This window comes from Phascolarctos cinereus, unplaced genomic scaffold (genome assembly GCF_003287225.1).
Source record: "Phascolarctos cinereus isolate Bilbo 61053 unplaced genomic scaffold, phaCin_HiC Scaffold_4;HRSCAF=312, whole genome shotgun sequence".
Classification (NCBI taxonomy): Eukaryota; Metazoa; Chordata; class Mammalia; order Diprotodontia; family Phascolarctidae; genus Phascolarctos; species Phascolarctos cinereus.
This window is the reverse complement of record NW_027555847.1, coordinates 533,999,029-534,019,290: the sequence shown is the minus strand read 5'-3', so window position 1 is coordinate 534,019,290 and position 20,262 is coordinate 533,999,029.

Below are 20,262 nucleotides of genomic sequence, written 5' to 3'. Positions count from 1 at the left end.
TGCCCCAGGAAAAATCCTTAAATAGTAGAGTCAGCAGAAAGATTAGATGCAGTGGTCTTTTAACTCCTGAGGCTAGGAGGATTAAAGGGAAAGATTCCTCTTGAGATGGCTGAAGGGAGGAATCCTAGAAAGCCAGTGGCAAGCCCCACCTCAGCAAACCAGTAAACAGAACCCTTGAATTCAGCACAAAAAGCCTGGGACAGTGAATCCTATGCCCCCAAAGCAGAGATCAACTTTAAAATACAGAAAAAAAGGCAAACAACATGAGCAAAAAACGACATTGAAAAACAATGACAATAGAGATCTTGGTGACAGGGAAGATCAAAATTCAAACTCAGGCGAGGACAACATTGTCAATATACTCACATCTGAAACCTCAGAGGGGAATATGAACTGGTCTCAAGCCCAAAGAACCTTCTTGGGATAGCTCAAGACGTATTTTAAAAGTCAAATAAGGCAGTTGGAAGAAAAATTGAACAATTCCTTTAAAAATAAAGTTGACAAAATGGAAAAAAAGTATACTGAAGAAAACAGCTCCTTAAAAGTAAAATGGGCCAAATGGAAAAGGAGGTACAAAAACTAATGGAAGAAAACAATTCATTAAAATTAGAATTGGGCAATTGGGAGCTAATGACTCTATGAAACATCAAGCATCAGTCAAACAAAATCAAAATAATGAAAAACTAGAAGAAAATGTGAAATGCCCCATTGGAAAAACAACTGATGTTGAAATTAGATCCAGGGGAGAAAACTTAAGAACCAGAAAACAGCCACATTGTGTGATACCTAACTTTGATAGACTTAGAGCTCTTCTCAGCACTGCGTGAATCTAAGACATCTCCAGAAGTCTCATGATAGAAAATGCTATCCACATCCAGAGAAAGATCTATGGAGTTTAAATGAAGATCGAAGCATACTATTTTTTTTCCTTTGTTTCATTTTGTTTCTTCTTTCTTGTGGTTCCTCCTATTGATTCTAATTCTTCCATACAAAATGACTAATGTGAAAATATGTCTAATAGGAATGTATATGTACAGCCTATATCAGATTGCATACTATCTTGGGAAAAGAGGTGGGAGGGAGAGGGAGAAAATTTAAAACTCAAAAGCTTATGGAAGTGAATGTTTAAAAGTAAAAATCAATCAATCAATTAATTAATTAATTAAGAAAAGATATTCGATGAAAGTTATACCACATGGGTATATGGTTCCCTCCCAGTCATATCTAAGCATGTAACCCATGGTGCCACAACACTAGTATACAAAGTGCTCTCTCCCCCACCCCTAAGCATTTGTGCCCTTAGGCCACTGCATTTTCAACTAGATTTTAAAAAAGTCTAAATGAAATAAAACACTATCGTACAAAATATCATAATTTGAATATGATTTCTTGGAGACAGTTCTGGCAAGGTAAGTTGTTAATATATTTATTGCCCAGATACCAAAGTACATATGCTTCTGCATACAGTAACTAAGCAGTCACACAATCAACAAATTAATCAATAGACCTTTATAAAGAAAGCTCTTACAACATGTCAGAAATTTTTCAAAGCTCTGTATTAACAAAGAAATGAAAAGAAAAAAAGCGCCCTCTTTCTTTAAAGAGTTTGCAGACTAATAATGGACTATGTAGCAACTACATAAATATTTAAGTAGCTGCACTCTTTAAGCTGAAGGAAGGTAATGCACACATTACTTAGTGCTGCAAGTGCTATCTTCATTTCTAGAATAGATAACACCTGTACTATTGAGATGTATTTGTCATGTACAATGTAATCATTTCTTATATTCACATATAGTTCTCTGTTGATATCTGCTAACCTTCATCATAAATAACAAACCATGCTAAAAGCAGCATTTATCAAATATATCATTTTTATTACTTTCATTTTCTTTTTAATTCCTAATTTAATAAAAGGCATTTCAAACCCATTTTATTTTCATAAGTCTTCTATCTCCTAGCTACACTGAGCACTCACCACAAAACTTTTAAATCTCCTCACTCAGTGATGATACAGGAGTGATGTGTGTGTGTGTGTGTGTGTGTGTGTGTGAGAAAATCATGACCTAATGTCAGATACACACATATTCTTGGCTACTCTCTTCTTTCCCAGATCAATAAAAAAGAAAGAAAAAAAGGGTGTAATTTAGACATTTAGTTTCATCATTGTTGAAATTAAACTTCCTTTTTAATTCAGATTTATAACCTATAAGGAATAATTTCAATCCCTAGGAATATTCAAAAGTAGCAGCTCATTTTATTACATCCTTTTATAAGAACAATAAAGTCCATCTTTGATTTCTTTTTCTCATTTTCTTTCTCTATTTCTTTTTTAAAAATTTCCCCAATCTGTGAATATTTTATACTTGAAAAAACATAACATAATATACTAGTACACTGTCTTATGTATAAGCTAAACTTAAAAATATTATTTTACATAATAACCTAGCTGCTTTCAATGGTTAATAATTGCCTTATTCAATGACTAATTTCATTTAAATAATGCATATTTTAAAAATACAAATAAAATTTGTTCCCATTTCCTGCTTAAAGATTTTAGATCTTGATTCTTCTAACTTTATCACATAAAATGCCCTATACTTTCTATAGTAAAAATGATAATCTCAATAAATTTTCATGCTGTCATTTAGCATTTGTGAAATTTTGCAATGTCTCTTCCTTTCTTTTATAATAGATGTTTGATGACAGTTTACTGATCTAGGGTTCTGTTCACTGTAGGATACTGTAAATTACTACAATAAACATTTTAAACTACCACACAATTTCAAAGATAAATGAAGAAAAGCTGTTTAGGATGCATCATTAGGTTCCATTAAGAGCACTTTCCCCCCTACTTATTTGCTAATCAGGAATTTTGACGTAACTTGTGCTGGCTAATTTGCTCATTAGGGAAGATTAGAAACAGTCTTTGGAAGGCTTAAATAATTTTTAATATTAAGATTACTGAAAACAAGAGCTAGCAATATGTATCAAACTCTGGAAATAGTTCAATCTCTCAGGTATATTTAATGGCAATCTGTCAACATATTTTACTTCTATGTGAAATTTCATAAGGATGCTCACCAAAATTAAACCTAGGAAACTGCATAAGGTTTAAAGTTTTCTATTTTACATTTCCTGATTATCCACAAATGCATAAATCCTAAAAAAAAATGAAGGAGCATCATGTTTTGATTAGTCATCTTTCAGTCTCTCACTTGAATATTAATGGTATATGGTATCCTAACATTTCAGGTAGTAATAATTGGGGGGAAATGTTATGACAACATACAGCTCTTAACTGCCACTCATATCTGCATTTTTCTGTCCCTTTTATGATATGAAAGTGGGAGACTAGCTCTGGATAAACACTACAATAAGAAAGAAAAGTTATTGCAGTAACATTGTATTAAGTAGGAACAATGTTTTAGAAGCTGCACAAAAACAAAAACTTAGAGCTTTTGCCTTCCTAACCAATTTTTCTCTAAATAGACACATTGGATACGACTTAAGACTTGGGAGGCCTATTATATATTTTCAAGGAAAGAAAAATGATGACAGAGAAGAGAAGCTGATGAGAATTTTAGTTGTGTCAGTTCTATTATCAACCATTTTTGAGAATTCTGTCAGTCTTCATGGGTGGAGGTAGGAGGGAAGTATTTTGAGGAGTATTTTGAAAGGAGATAACTTGTCATAGATGCAGGTAGAGATTGTTCCAATGTTCAGGGGTGATAAGAAGTTTATATGGAATTAGCATTGGATAGAGACAAATTTTTAATGAGGTATAGTATTGTTGATGAATAATTCTTGTCTGTCATTAGCAATTTATTACACTTGTGGGGCATGGTAAAGGTAGAATGCTACTAGTTTCTCCAAGGAATAAACAGCATTGATGTATGTCTTATTACCACTTGGGTAATGATGAGTTATATGCAGTGAGAAACATGGTATGGTATGGTAGAAAGAACACTATTCCTGAATACAGAAGTCTTTGCTTTGAATCTTGGTTCTCCTAGCAGAATGATTTTAGCAAACCAATTAACTTTTTTGAACCTCTATTTCCTCATCTGTAAAATAGGGAGAGTAATACTTTACTGGCTTGTTATGAGGAATTAATTTTGTAAATCTTAAAGTACTATATAAAAGTGAGATTTGAAGTGCCTCAAACAGCTCTTCCATCAGCCAATAATATTGCCTAAAGTTCTTCTATGGAGGATATTCTTTTGGGTTTAGCCCCTTGTTGACTGTTACAATACCTTTTTATTATACTACATTGCCACTGATGTTGCATTCTACTCTAAGGATCTATAGTTCTCTAGATGATAAACTTTTCAGACATTATTAACCATTAATTTCAGTGTGAATCATTTTGTCAGGTATGCTTGGTCACTTTGAAGGATTCTAAGGAGATGGGACTCATATGACAAATATATTTTGCTTGAAGGGTAAAATTAAGGTAGACTTTGTTGGGATACAATCCTGAGTAGTCTTGGGAAGCTAAGGCACAGTGTGGGACCATTGAATTCCTGGTTTGGGAGCAATGATAACAAAAAGAGAGAAACAAATGTGAAGGAGCAGGTTTTTCTTGGGCCAATCTGTCAGATAGATGAGACTTGTTAGTTTTTATATTTTCAGAAACTGTTTTGAAAGTGTTTCCTTAACTTTTCCTCATTTCCCAGAATATCCTTTGCACTTAATATAGGTATATCTCTTCACTTCATTCATTTTTCCTTTGAATAATAGTTTTCAAAAGATCCCCATGAGCCTTAAATGAAACACTTGTGAAACACATCTGAGGCAGCTCCACTTGTAATGTGAAATACAAAAAAACAAAACAAAACACTATAAGGCATATCAGAAATGTAGAAAGAAAGGTCCTCCAGATCAAAATACACCTAATATTCAAAATATGTTAAAGCAGCAGACTTCCTGAAATTGCTTTTCATCAATTAACACTTGTTTTCTTTTGGTCAATATGATGTAAATGAGTAAAGTATTCTGCTATTTTTTGTAGCCTCCAAGCTAAACATTAGTTTTTTGGGTTTTTTAAATAGCTGTTAAAATTTGAGCAGATTATCTCTTTGTGATCTTAAGATTTAAAATACAGAGTTTTCAAGGATTAAGCCAATGTGCTTTGCATTATGTTGTGATATATTTTGTGAACAGAGACTTATAAATGCATTTATTTAATAAAGCAAGCTAACCAAACCTTAGTGAGCTGAGGGCAAGGTATTCTGAATTACCAGGAGAGTAGAAAGGCACTTTACTAGAAGTTGGTGATGTTTCAGAACTCAGATCATTGGAATAAAATCTTGAACAAAACGATTCAGAATTCAGATGAGTAATAAACTGAAATTTTGGCAACTATTAATTTGTTTACAATCTCATCATTTTAATCACCGTAACATATTCTCCACGAAAGACAAGGCTCCTAAAATGCTGTGTTTAGTTTAGCCAAATTTCCCTAGTTGACAAAGTTAACCATTAAGTACTGTAACTCATTTGGTGACTCTTTAAGATACACTGTTTTGTTATTAATTATTATTATTATTATTATTATTATTATTATTATTATTATTATCTCTATAAGTGCAGTGCATTGAATACAATTGAATTGTTTTCTTAATTGGTTTCATATGTCGAAATAACTAATGTTCATCACTGCAAACACTGGTTACAATTGTAAAATTGTACTTGGTAGATGTAGTATGGATGCTACATGGTGCGGAATGATATCATGCTGATACTACAACAAATTGTGGAAGTTGCTCCTTTTAAATGAAGCTTTCCAATCAGTTTATTTTCTTGCCATTTACATCTTTATTTTCTCCCCTCAGTTGTCTTAGATCCCCCTCAGTTTCATCCATTTCATTCATTTGACAAATACATTTTTTGAGGGCTTTGGGGACAAAATATTTAAGTTTTATTATATTATCCCACTGTTTGTACTAGTTTTCTTCATTTGTCCTTTGGCAGATTCCTCCATCACTTTACCACTTATATCTACAGTTTGAAGATAATTTTTTTCTAACACTTGCTTGCCTTTTCCCCCTTTTCCCTTTTATTTTTGTTTTCTCAGACACCCTCATGCACTACTGTCATCAGGGTTCCTTTCCTAATTGTTAGGAAGGTGGATTTGGAAGAGAAAACTTGATTTTGCTAACTGATTGACTTTTCTAAATAAGTCTGCTTGATTGAGTCTTGGCTTTCCAAGTCAAATGATTTTCAGCAAATCAGCTAACTAATCTGAACATCTATGCACTCATCTGTAAAATAGGGAGAACAATATTTCATTGCAGTGTTGTGAAGAAGTGATTTTGTAAATGTTAAAGTTGTATGTAAAAGTGAGCTAATGTTATTAGATGGAAAGCAAATAGCCCTTCCTTTAGTCTGCCATGTTGCCTTTACCAAATTCCTTGGAAAGCCACATGACCTTTCTGGACCTCTATTTCCTCTATTATAAAATTAAGCTGTTATACCAAATGGACTCTAAAACCCCTTCTAGAATTCTATATCTAAGTTTTTATACAACTGTCTAGAAGTTGAAGTGGATGAATCTGGAGGTAGTAGAGGGAGGGTTCCCTCCCTGGGTATATTTCAGGGGAGGCTAGATTACCACATGTCACAAAGTTTAGTGAGTTAATCTGATTGTTGTTGTTGTTGTTGTTGTTGTTGTTTTCAGCTTGGATTCAGTAATATCTAAAACCTTATCTAACTATAATGGAAGATTATTTGATTCTGGGAAGCTGTACAGGGAGAAATTGAGAATAAGATGATAGGTACAGCAAAGTTCCAGGTGAGATTTTGGTCAGCAATGTCAGAGGTTCACATTACCTCAAAAATCTAATTGAAATCAGAACACTGACTACAGCAGATCAATTTCTTTTCAATTTTTTTCAAATGATTTCATACTTCCAAAGGTCTATAACAAACTGGTATACTGTTAAAGGGTCCTTCACTCAGTCTCTGACCCTTCTGTTCATTTAAAATCAGATTATACATTTCTAACTCTTCATGGCCAGTGTGTTACACTGCTTTTGTTCATTTATAGACTTTGAGTTAAAAAAATATCTCTCAATGGTGAAGACCAACTCAATTTTAAGTTACTATAATAGTTTTAATGCTAGGTGGAAAAAAGAGTAAATACCTCTGAAATGAATACTGGATTCTAAGTAACAAGTAACAAGGTCTTGCTCTGTGGTGCTCAAATTTTCTATGTATTACATACAAATTTATGAAATGAATCTGCATATAATTTAATATACTTATGTAATATAGATGGAAGTGTTCTGTATTTTCATGTTAATTTTTACTATAGTTAATCTAACAATGAAATAAAGCCTCTATAGCATAATGGGTAGAGTATTAAGGTCAAAATTGGGAAACAATGAGTGGATTAAATATATTTATCTACATATATGTATATAAATAGATAGATATCTATATATAGATATAGATACAGATATAGTTATAGATACACACACACACACACACACACACACACACATCTACTAAGTGCCAGCAACTTTGGTAAGCACTAGGGATACTTTAAATAAAAAGCAATAAAATTACAGGAATGGCGAATGAATCCATAAGACAGTTCATTATCATGTCTTTTCCAGGAAAAATATGGTAGTAATTTGATTACTTATTACTGTTCCTAGATAAGAATGCAAGAGTGATAAAGAGGGAGTTAAACGACTATGAAGCATAATATGAGGCTGTCCAGATATAATGTATCAAAGCAGTTTTCTTTCACTCACTCAGCAATCAGCTCAGCCTCAGGTAAGAGATTCAAATTTGTGTGGATTAACCCTTCTAGAAAGAAGGCCATGATCTCTACAGGCTTATTCCTTTGGATGCTATTAAAGGTGAAGAAAGCTGAGATTACTAGACATTTCTGTGGTTGGGAGTGCTAAAACTATAGGAATCAAGCCTCCAGTGTGACCCTTCAAGGGAGCTAGAAATTGCAAGAGACATAAGTAAGGAGGGATAACATCTGATATAGGACAAATCTAGGGAAAAGGTAAGGGGGTAGAAGAAGGAATGTTATAAACAAGGGACAAAAATAGGCTAGTTAATTGGAACACAGAATGAATAATTAAGAGCTATGAAAAATCATACTGAAAAGATGAGTTGTAAATGATGCAGTTGTACACTAGAGATTTTTTGCTTAAAGTGATACTCAGTGTTATGAGAAAATTTAAAAAAAGGTCAACTCCAGCTCTCAAATGCCTCAACTGTTATTTTACTTCTGCTTTTTCTGTCAAAGACAATTAGATTGGGTCTAAAAGGGAAAGAACAAACACAATAATACGATAAACAATATACATATACACAGTGCCTATCTCTCCTTGTTAACTGAAAGTATTTAAAACTTCAATGTGTTTTAAGAGCTGGTCACTTTGACTATATTTGCTAAACTGCTCTCAAAAGGTCTTTGAAAGACCTTAAGAAAGGAGAGGTACTCTGAAGATTAGAGAAAGTCAAATGATTTTTCCTGATCTTCCAAAAAAAAAAAGGAAGAAAATGGACTCAGCAAAATATAGTGGAGTAAGTTTTAGTTTTATTTTATTCAATTAAATAAACACAAAGACAAAAATGAATCAATCCCTACATTTAAGGAACTTCTATTCTATGATAAGTGGGTGAGAGGATAGAATTTGTATACAAGTAATTAAGTTGTAAATATATGCAATGTAAATACAAAAGCAATTTTCAGACAGAGAATGTGGTAGGAACTGAATGTATTAGAAAAGGCATGGCATAGGAGATGGCTACTGAACAATATACTTTGAAGGAATCTAGAAGTTCTACAAGGCTGAGGAGAGAAAGGAGTTCATTCTGGACTTAGTGGACCACTAGTGTACAAGAAAATGGAAATTCATATACAAAGAACAATTGGTAAGCTAATTTCACCTGAACGAAGAGTACATAAAGTGGAGTAATATGAATTGAGACTAAAAAGGCAGTGGGAATAATATGGTTCATGTATTTACATGGCATACTGGGGAGTTTTTTTTTTCTCAAATGTCAACAAATAGCTCTTGGAGGTTATATTTTAATAATGTCAAATCTGTGCTTCATGAATATCAGATTGGAATCTTTGTGGATAATGAATTGATGAGAGAATACTATAGGCAGAGAAATTAAGTAAGAGGCTATTGTGTTAATTCAGGCAAGATTTGATAAAAGCCTGCTTTAAAGTAGAAGCTGTTTGACTGACTAGAAAATATTTGAGTGGATAGAATAGACAGGTTGAGCGATTTTGTAGAGGTAGAATCAAAAAAGCTTGGCAACTGATTGAACAAGAAGGTTGAAGGAAGGGGAAAAAACAAAGATAACTCCAATGTTATGAACCAGGATTACTTGGAAGAATGGTAGTGCCATTAAAAGAAATAGCAAAGTTTGGAATAGCTTGTCTTTAGGAGTAGGGCATAATGAGTTTTTTTAATGTTGAATCTGAGATGCATCTAGGTCTTCCAGGTAGAAATATCTGGTAGGTGGTATGCCATAAATCAATGCAGTAAAGGAGAAACATTCCGGGGAAAATAAATTTTATATTATTAGAAGTTGTTCTGCATCTAGAAAAATACAATAATAATAACAAAGATGGATTTGTCAAGAAAAGAGCACACCATGCCATACTAACCTTATTTAATTTTTAACAGGGCTACTAAAGTAGTAAAGCAGAATGATTTAAATATTGTTCATCTGGATTTTAGGAAAGCATCTGACAGTCTCATGTGCGATAGTAAGGGTGGAGTGATTGCTTTACTCAATCCCACCAGATTCAAAGTAAGTGGTAAGGTGACTAATCAATAAATCTCAGAGACCTCAAACTAAATGTAGAAAAAGAGTTAAAGAAATATAAGAATGATGTTTGGCTAAGCTGAGGAAACTTTACAACATTCCAGATATCATCTATAAATTGTCAAGACAGTTGAGGAGGGATAGATTTTAGATGTTGGAGCTGGTGTGGAATTCAAGGACTCCACTGAGGAGAAAAGATGATATTGAGCTGTGGCTAAAAGATAAATAAAAGCTATCTAGGAGAGTCATCAGCTTTTCAGGCAACCCTGAGAAAAGACTCTGTCTAAGAGAGGGCTGTCTCAATAAAAGATTATCTCTTTTTCCAACCTCACCTTCCAATGCCTACATATCTACAGATACTATAATACAGTCTGCGGTTGTGTTAAATTTTTCTAGTAAACTTAATTTTGTCTCAATCACAAAGGGGCCAGATATTAACTAGAGAAAGATGTGAATGTGAAGTTAGGAAGAGAGCCCATTCTCTGTCTAAATTTTAGTGACTTTGATAACTTGATGCTCAGACTGATTGTGACTAGACTAATAAATTTTCATACAAATCAAATTCCCTAAAGTAGAAGAGGAAGGAATCAAGTAGATAATGGGGATGATCATATCACCCCTAGGCTTCAAATGAGCTAATTGTTTTATTTCATTGGCTAGGCAATGGGGTTAAGTGACTTGTCCAGGGTCACACAGCTAGTTAGTGTTAAATGTCCCAGGCCACATTTGAACTCATGTCATCCTGACTCCAGGGCCAGAGCTCTATCCACTGTGCCACCTAGCTGTCCCCTGAGCTAATTATTTTAAAAGAATGTTATACTTAATAGACAACATGAAAATTATGTGTTTGATGATCATATTCAGCATATTTTGGGAACTGATTAAAATTAGTAATCCATTGTTTGATATAACATAGAAATTGATTTCCAATAAAGTCACCTACCTTGTTTAGGATTTATTATTTAAGATTTATGTATTAAGGACTCAAATAAACACGTAGTTGGAGAACTTACAAATCTTCCATTGACACAATGTGGGAGGGATAACTAACACGCTGAATGACAGGCAGTATTCAGAAATATCTTTACAGTTTAGAACTATGTTCATGATTCTAATGATTCAATCAAAATTGTGGTGGATTGCAAAAACAGTTAATATGGATAAATGGCAATTTTTATAAGAGTTCACAAATAAATTTTACATGTGCTAGATTACAAAGATATCACTGAATAGCACATTGCTAGTTTAAGTGAATAGTTCTAATAAAGTATGCCAATAAGTCAGTCTGTCAATATTTACTAAACATCTATTATGGTGAGTCACTGTGTTAAATTTTGGGGATACAAAGAAGAGTAAAAGACAACCTCTTCTTTCATGGAGCTCACAGATATACAAACAGATATGCACACAAGTTGTATATGAGATAAATTGGAAACAGTCAAGAGAGGGAAGGAGGTTTTTTGATTCTGTTTTGTCTTTTTTTTTTCCCTTTAGCAGAAATTGGGAAGTTTGGAAGGGGCAAGCATTTGGAGAAAAATTAGAGTATAGTTTTAGATGTATTGAATTTGAAATGTATCCAAAATATTCAATTTAAAATATTGAAGTCGATTTTTAATGCTGGACTAAAAACTTAGCGAAGAGACTGGGTCAAAGATTGTATACATACACACAAAATGTGTGTATATATGTATATGCATATGCATATACGTATATATGTTTGGGCACATATATAATGTGTGTATAAGTATTACATGTACACACATATGTGTGTACGTAAATATTGGTATATATGTGCATATATATTTGTATGTCTATATGTGTTTATGCATAAACTGAAAAATAATAATGTAACACTCAAGGGAGAGGATCACATAGGCCAAGTCTTGTGACTACAGACTACTTGATCTTACAGGTGGGAATGGACTCAGATACTGTATAGTAAGGCAGTAGATAAAGAGGATAATTTTATCATAGATGACAAATTAAGATATTGCATATGAATTTGCTTCAGGCATATAACAAAAGAGATAGGAAGGATCATGGATGAAAGAGTGAGAGCTTCCAGGAAGGGAAAAAAAATTCTCTGAAAGAGTAAGAGAGTTAAAAAAAGAGATCTCAAGCAAAAAATCTTAGAAAGCTAGATAATTGTTTATCTAGATAGTCTGGAGACAAGTATAAGACTTCCATCAGTTAATGGACAAATGAGTTTTGGTTTAAGCAAGTGATAATAAATAAATTATAAGGACTAAAACCTAGGACCATGTGAAGGGGAGTGGGGCAGGGTAAAGAAGATAAAAGAGCGCCTAATGCAGACTTATTAATTTCAAATAAGTGCTTATAATTGGAGGGATAGATTTGAGAAGGTTGTGACATCAACCAACCTTGGTAATCCAAGTATAACAGCTAGAATCCTGGTCTTTGACTCAGCATCCAAAATAAATGAATATTCTTTTCAAAGCATTTATTAAGCACCTTATTTTTGGCATTGGGATAGCTGACTCCCAGGATAATATCAGGAAGGATGAATGCTTAGAAACATGTACCATCTAGACTAAGAGAAAAAAAAAAGTCTAAGATGAAAGCTGAGGAGAAAATATGAAAGAATGAGAAAATAAGATCAGTATTATCTAAGAAAACTGTGGTCAACCTGTGAATGTTTTGGTGATCTGATCTCTTAGTAGGCTTTACTGGAATACTTATTAGTAAATACTTAGAATCCACTAAAGAAGTATATGTATGCTATAAATTAGGAACAAGACTAAAATGAAAATAGCTTAAAATTTTTATGTTGTGCAAAATGTGCATGGAATGGGGGCAAGGTGAGTGGGGAAGACATTCATTCAAAGATAACTCATGGCAATAGGGAACTAGAAGGTGACATCTATATTTCCCTTAGTATATTGGCAGCAAAAGTGAAATTTTAGGGAATAATCCTCTAATTTCACAAATGGAATTTAAAGTTGTCCATTATTTAGTCCCAAACTTTGTTTCCTACTGCTCTACACACACAATCCCTTAGACAAATAAGATATTTGACATTCTTTGAAGATATTCCACTTTCCTACATCTATGCCACCAGAGATACAATTTATTCTGTTTGATATTGCTGGTTGCCCACACACCCCTCTATTCCCTGTCTATTTCTGTATGTTCAAATCCTGAATGTTAAAAGCTCATCTCAGTTTCTACATATTCCTTGAAACATTCCTTGATCACCCGACAGGAAGTAAACCTGAAGTCACTTTTTGAACCTCTTTTAATGGCACTTAACAACATTTAGTCATATAATTAGACAGAAAAATATAGATTATCAAGCCAAATATTTTACCAAATAATTAATTTTGTATAATCCCTGAAAACCTCTACTTTTACCTTTGCATTATAAGGAATTCAATACCTCAAAAAGTAAGCAACCTCTTCCATTTTGGAAAGCTCTGGTATATCATCCTAAGTTATTTCATATATAAAACACCATTGTATAGTTAAGTGTACAAATGCTCATCTCTACCACTAGATTATGAGCTTTTTGAAAGGAGAAAATGTCTTACCTATAAGTCTTTTAATCCCCATAACACTTAGCATAAAGAATTAGGAAAACTGAGTTCTAGCCCTAGACCTAATCTTTCCTGAGTCTCAGTATCCTTATCTGTAAAATAGGAATAATACAATTCAATTAATTTAAACCGAAAATTATTAAGCAGTTAAATATGCCAGGCACTGTGCTAGTGGAGGATAATATGAACACAAAAGTAAAAACATTGCTGAACTAAACACTGTGTAAGTAACAAATAATAGCTGGTGTTTAGCTGTACACAGCAGGAAGAAAGGTGACTTTTTCAAAAAAATCAAGAAGAGGTGGATAGAGCCCTGGGGATTTATTTAAAACATAACAAAGTTCAGTTTTTCATGTTTGTGCATGTGTATACATATGTGTATTAGTATATTCATTAGAGTACTTGGAATATAGTTGAACCAAGTATTGAGGAGAGGGCAATGATACGACTACCCGGGATGAAGGTAAATAATATGCCAACCAGGTAACAACTGCATGTATCTGGTTTTGCTATCTATTTTGCTTCATGAAAAGGGTACTTGACAAAGTCAAGTATTCTGGGCAAGTGCTCTTGAAGGCTATATTTCTAAAGGAGTTAATTTCATGGAGAGATTTGAAGTATTCTAGACAAAAAAAACCACACAAGTATGCAGGAGGTTTTTCTGAGATTCAAAATATAATAAATAAGATTGTGTTTTCCAAATTTATTCTGCCATTAACTCTTTAGACATATGGCCAAGTTTTATATCTTTTGGCATCCAAATCATCATTGTGTTATTGTTGTTGGTTTTTTTTTCAGTATATGTCTCTAGGATGACTTTGGGGTAACACAATATCATATTGACACTCTGTCCCTTTCTTTCTTCCTTCCTTCTCTTTTCTCTTTTCCTTCCTTACTTTCCTTCCTTCCTCTTTTCCTACTTTATTTCTTCCTTACCCTCCTTCCTTCCCTGTCAGTCACTCAACCTATTAATTGGGTGCCTACTAGATCCAGGGCAGTGTGATACACATTAAGAAGTATAAAAATAATCAACATGACATTATCCATCCTTGTGGGGAGTTTACAATCTATTAGGGAAGTTGGACACTGAAAAATGGGATAATTTTACCGGTGCTGTGGAGTTAGGAGAGTAGGAAATGGATGGAGGAGTGATGCCCACATCCTTCTTAGCCAGTACCAAATAGTTTTGATGATTGCTGCTTTATAATATAGTTTTAGATCTGGTATAACTAGGCCACTCTCCTTTGTATTTGTTTTCATTAATTCCATTGATATTCTGAAACTTTGTTCTTCTAGATGATTTTTAAAAATTTTTTCTAACTCTATAAAATATTATTGGTAGTTTGGTATGACACTGAATGAGTAAATTAATTTAATTAGAATTGTAATTTTTATTATATTAGTTTGGCCTACCCATGAGCAACTGATGTTGATATTTTTCCAGTCGTTTAAATCTTACTTTTTTGTGTTAAAAGTGTTTTGTAATTCTGTTTTTATAGTTGCTGGGTTTGTTTTGGCAGGTAGACTTCCAAATATTTTATGTTGTCTACAGCTATTTTAAATGGAATTTCTTTTTCTATCTCTTGCTGCTGAGCTTTGCCAGGAATATATAGAAATGCTGATGATTTATGTGGGTTCATTTTATATCCTGCAACTTTACTAACGTTGTTCATTATTTAAAGTAGTTTTTAGTTGATTTTCTAGGATTCTCTAAATATACCATTATATCATTTGCCAAGAGTGATAGATTTATTTCCTCACTGCCTATTCTAATTCCTTTTATTTCTTTTTCCTCACTTACTGCTAAAGCTCACATTTTTATTACACTACTGAATAAAAGTGTTGATGATGGACTTCTTTGTTTTAACCTTGATCTTACTGGGAAAGTTCCTGGCTTATCTCTAATATATATAATTCTTCCTGATGGATTTAGATAGATGCTACTTATCTTTTAATGAAAACTCCATTTATTCCTATGCTCTCTAGTACTTTTTAATAGGAACGGTTGCTGTATTTTGCCAAAAGCGTTTTCAGCATTTACTGAGATAATCATATGATTTCCGTTAATTTGTTTCTGATAGGATCACTTATGCTGATAATTTTCCTAATATTGAACTAGCACTGCATTCCTGGTATAAATCCCACCTCATCATGGTGTAATATCTTCACGATAAATTGCTGTAATCTTATTAGACAATATTTTATTTTAATTTTTGCATCAATATTCATTAGTGAAATTGTTCTGTAATTTTCCTTCTCTGTTTTGGCTGTTCCTGGTTTAGTTATCAGCACCATATCTGTATCACAAAAAGAATTTGGTATGACCCTAAATGGCCCCCGTCTTCTTTCACTTACTTCAGATCCAAGCTAAAACCCTACCTACCATTGGAAGTCCTCCCCAATCCCTCTTAATTCTAGTGCCTTCTCTCTGATAACTGTTTCTTATTTATAATACATACACATATACATATACACATGCATGCATACACACATATGCATATGTGGCTATAGCTTATTTCTACATATTTTTGTGTATTATATCCCCCATTATACTGTGTAATCTTTGAGGACCAGTTCTTTCTTTTGTCTTTCTTTGTATAAGCAGTGATTAACACAGTGCCTAATACATAGCATTTTTTAAATAAATGGTTTTTTTACTAACTGACTTTTTGGAAGTCAAGAATATTTGAAGGTTTAAGGCAAAGCATAATTAATTTTGACATATTAGGATGGACTATGTTCTTAATTCCATAATAAACTGGTCATCCAGATTTCCATGTATTTTTATTCACACAAAGTGGGAAATATATACTAACATACTGTTGAATATCTGATATTGTAAAGGTATTAGAGTTGTTAAACTTCATGGCATTTTAAATAACCTTATTAAGAATAGACCATCCTCACTCCTAAAACAAAACAAAACAATTATTTATACTCATACACATTTATCTATCATGCATAGGGAAAGGGGCATATGAATGTGTTTTTCACATGAAACCATAGAGTCTTCCACTGTATGATCCACAAAAAGCTATAATTTCACCAACGTGAGGAAATCTTTTGGGAACGCCCTCTACTTTGAGAGGTAACCTTCTGTATCTTAGTAGATCAGTTATAATGAGGTGCGTGAGACACATAGATTTTAAGTGACTTTTCAAAGATCACTCAGCTAACTGTCAAAAGTAACATTCATTCTCTGGTCTTCCTGACTCCAAATGCAAGTCTATTAACTGAGACAGTTATTTGCACATAAGCCCTTCATCCTCCTCTTCCTCCTATAATTGTTATTATATCTTCTTCTAAGTCCTTTCTAATTTTTTGTTTTTCAGCTGTTATGAGCCTAAATATTGATTAATCAGATTGGAATGAATGGAGTATACAAAGTATTAGAAATTCAACAAAGTTTTAAGTGATGGCACAAAAATAGGATCATAGGATTAAGGATGGGGTTAAGGAAAGTTATCAATTACTTAGTCCAAAACCCTCATTTTATAGATGAATAAACTGAAGCCCAGAGAAGGGATGGGATTTTACCCTGGTCTAGTAGGGAGTAAGTAGCAGATTAGAGATGAACTGATTAGTTTTGTTGTAAGGATTTTAGGGTAGATATTTTAGAGGCTTTAGGTCTTTTGCACTTATAGTAGGGTTGATTGAGCTTCACAGAAGCCCCAGTCCTAGATTAAGCAGGTTCTAATAGTAATTGATTTCTAGAATGAATTTAGGAATTTATTTATTTGTAGTAGGATTCTAATTCTGACTTTTAAGAAAAAATGTAAAAGTTACAAAAGAAATAGGCAATAGATATCTTCTTATTCATTTAATTAATTTATTTTGGGGCACCTTAATATCTCAGGCACCATTGAAAAAGAGGGCAACAGATTTAGTTATGATACATACCAACCCAGGTGATAATTTTGAACAGTGAAAAAAAAAATCATAAGAAAAAAGTTAAACTGATGATTTTGGAGACCCTCAGTGATGAGACAAGGTTTTTTCATGTCCTTGCGAATCATAGACTTTGTAATCTGCCACATAGTTTGCTGACATTTTATAGATTAGTGTTGGGATTTCTAAGAACTAAATTCCCACATCTTGAACATGTCTGATGGGGGAGGTGGGAAGTGGATATGGGGGACTGACAGAGATTTCAATAGATTAGTGTCCTAGAGTGAATGAACACAGCCATTTAGTGGGCTTAGGTTTCAGAAGAACGAATTCTATGGAGATAAAGGGGTAACTGCAGGAGATTTTGCATGGGTAAAGAATGCTGATATATAAGAAAAACTTCAAGGGATCTAGATGGCTTCCTAGATTTTTCAAAGCCTTGTTTCTATTATAATGACCATAGGGAAGTAAGCAGCAGGACTTCTTTATAGTCAGTACTGAAAACAAAAATGCGGGGATTTTTTTTTCTTCCTCTTTTTGTTTACTGTTTTGACATGGAAGCAAGAGAACAAACTGAGAAAAGGAAGACCTTGTAACTCCATATTATATATTCTTTAGAAAAGTACTTCAAATTTAAAACTTTGTGTAATAGAAGTTGTTATTATCACTCCCCCCCCCAGGTTTATAGGAAAAAGCATTTTTAAATAGAGCTGTCTTTGTCTTCCTGTTTCTGTTTACTAACCAGTCAATTTCATCTCATTCACCCCACTGAATTTTAAGTCCAATGCAAAGCCATCTAAGTAGGAATCCCAGAATCTTGAAGCCCAAAAGCACCATTTCCCCCCTTGTTTCAAGAACCTCTAAGTTACATATGCAACGAAGTATTCATAGATGCAGAAGTTATTATTGGCGATAACCACATTTAACTGTTTAGGGCAAATGTTAAATAACAAAATATTCCTTAGTAGCCCGTCACTTTAATTAGCAATATCACTTTTTCTCTACTTCAAACCTCAAAATCCCTCTTTAACACTCCCTATTATCTCCTGCTTTGTACCAGTTTCATAAAGAGGAGAGCTTTCACCTGGTGATGAATACCTCGTCTACAAGTATAAATGATTCCATTCTATCTGAACTTCTTATATATTATTATATCTCTTTCTCTCATTTTATGCCCTTTCTTCTCTGCTGGATCTTTCTCTGATGCTTAAAAGCAACATATCCATATTTCTTCCATCATGCATATCTATCTGTCTATCTAATCTCTACATCACCTATCTACACATAAACACACATGTTTATATACACATGTATATGCATATGTGTATAGGTATGTATTTTGTATATATAAATGTGTATGTGTGTATAGCCACATATATGTGTGCATATATGTATATGTTTATTTTGTGTATATAATTGCATATGTGTATATGCCCATATTCCTATACATATTATATGTGTATTATATATGCATATATACATCCAATCGTGTGTTGGTAAATGTTTAACCACTGCCTCTATGAAAACCACGCACACATCTTATTCTTTCCAAGGCCAGAGCCCTAGAAAATGTTGTTTTTCAATAATCCTCATTTCCAAGGCCCTTCTACACATCTTTTGCTGTGGTTTCTTACCCTACCATAGGATGGAAACTGACATTTCCAGAATTAAAACTGTTCTCTTAACTCCTAAAGTGAAAATACTATGCTTCAAACCTCATTCATACTCCACCAGTTCTTTCTCTGGATTGGGATAGCATTTTCCATCATGAGCCCTTTGGAATTGCCTGGATCATTATGCTGTAGAAAATAGTTAAGTCATTTACAATTGGTCATTGCACAGTGCTGCTGTTACTGTGTACATTATTCTCCCCGTTTGGCTTATTTCACTTTTATCAGTTCATGTAAGCCTTTCCAGGTTTTTTTCTGAGAGCATCCTTTCATTAGAAAGCACATCTTTTCTTATAGCATCATTTCTTATAGCACAATAGTATACAATAACACTGTAATAATAACAAATATAACAATACAACAAAAATTAACACAATAACAATAACTACAACTGGTTCAGCCATTCCCTAATTGATGGGCATCACCTCAATTTCCAATTCTTGCTAACACAAAAAAATGCTAGAAATATTGTTGGTATAAATAGGTCCTTTGCTCCTTTTAAAAATCATTTTTGGATACAAATCTGGTAGTTGTATTGCTGGATAAAAGTGTATGAGTAGTTATGTAGCCCTATGGGAATAGGTCCAAATTGCTCTCCAGAAGGAGTCCAACCAATTAGTTTTTATGACAGAAATATGGCACTGGCACCTAAACCAGGAAAATCCAAAAAAAGAGGAAGAAAATTAAAGAACAATTTCTTTAATGAATACTGACACAAAAAATTGTAAATAAAATATTAGCAAAGAGAATATAGGAACTTATCTCGAGGATAACACTATAACCAGGTGGGATTTATTACAGGAATGCAGGACTGGTTCAATATTAGGAAAACTATCAGCATATTTGACCATATCAACAACAAAACTAATAGAAATCATATGATTATCTCAATAAACACAGAAAAAAAGTTTTAGACAAAATACAACACCCATTCTTATTTAAAAAAATACTAAAGAGCATAGGGATAAATTGAATTTTTCTTAAAATGATAAGTAGCATCTATCTAAAATTATCAGCAAGCATTATATGCAATGGGGATAAGCTAGAAGCATTTCCAATAACATCAAGGGGGGAGCAAGGATGTCCATTATCTTCACTGTTAATCAATATTGTACTGGAAAGGTTAGCTTTAACAATAAAAGAGGAAAAAGAAACTGAAGGAATTAGAATATGTAATAAAGAATTAAAACTATCTCTCTTTGCAGATGATATGGTGATACACTTAGAGAATCCTAGAGAATCAATTAAAAAAACTACTTTAAATAATTAACATCTTTAGCAAAGTTGCGGGAAATAATATAAATCCACAAAAATCATCCACATTTCAATAAGTTGCC